Source organism: Arachis ipaensis, chromosome B10 (assembly GCF_000816755.2).
Source record: "Arachis ipaensis cultivar K30076 chromosome B10, Araip1.1, whole genome shotgun sequence".
Classification (NCBI taxonomy): Eukaryota; Viridiplantae; Streptophyta; class Magnoliopsida; order Fabales; family Fabaceae; genus Arachis; species Arachis ipaensis.
The window spans coordinates 8,526,773-8,527,722 of record NC_029794.2 but is presented as its reverse complement, the minus strand read 5'-3'; positions in this window follow the sequence as shown (position 1 = coordinate 8,527,722).

The window sequence follows — 950 nt, the reverse complement described above, 5'->3', positions numbered from 1 at the left end:
ATCAACAAAAACGCATCGAATTCAATTCTGGATCCAAATGAACCTCAATTAAAAGGAGAAAAAGAAAAAATGCAGCAACAATAATAGCAATAAAAGAACGACGATTCAAAGAAAACATGCGAAGAAGAAGTAGGAATGAGGAGACGAAGAAGGAAAAATGCGAAAAAGAAGAAGGAATAACGCGAAGACGAAAAAAGATATGTTTGTATTAGTGAAACGCGCGTGTGTACACGCTAATATAATAAAAGTGATTTTTGTCGAATTTGAACCAATTTAGTTGGATTTAGTTATCAAAAAAATTTGGATGTAACTAAACTTAAATATCAAAATTCTTATAAGTACAATCTTCTACCATTGAAAATAAAAAATTAAAAATATTAAAAACTTGAAATAAAAAAATCGTGATGACTTTGTGTCTCTAATCTACTCTTAACTCAAAAGGACTAAATACTTCCGAACATAAACATTATCATGTATTACTATCCATGTATAAATGTTCCACTTTGGAAAAACTTAAAATTCTTACTCTTATTTTTTAGTTAAACGTTGATTTTGATGGTAACTTAGTAAAGTTTTTCTAACAACATTTGTTTTGTGCGTTTTCACTGAACATTTAAAAAAATAAACCTTTAATATTTTCCTATGGAANNNNCAAAACTCTTCTAATGTGTAAATAAAATAAATGTATTTGATATATTATAAGTAAAAATAAATAATGATATTGTTGGTTGGGATTGAATTTTTCGGTTTCCAATCTAAGGCTTTGTTTGGATATAGAAAAGAAAATAGAAAGAAAGAAAATAAGAGGAAAAAAAATGAAAAGAAAGAAAATAAATAAAAAAGTAGAGTTATTTGTGTATTGTTTGGATTGAGAAAAATAGATAAAAAAAAAATTTATATTGTTTGGATAAAAAAAAGTTATAATAATATAAAATTACATTAATATATTT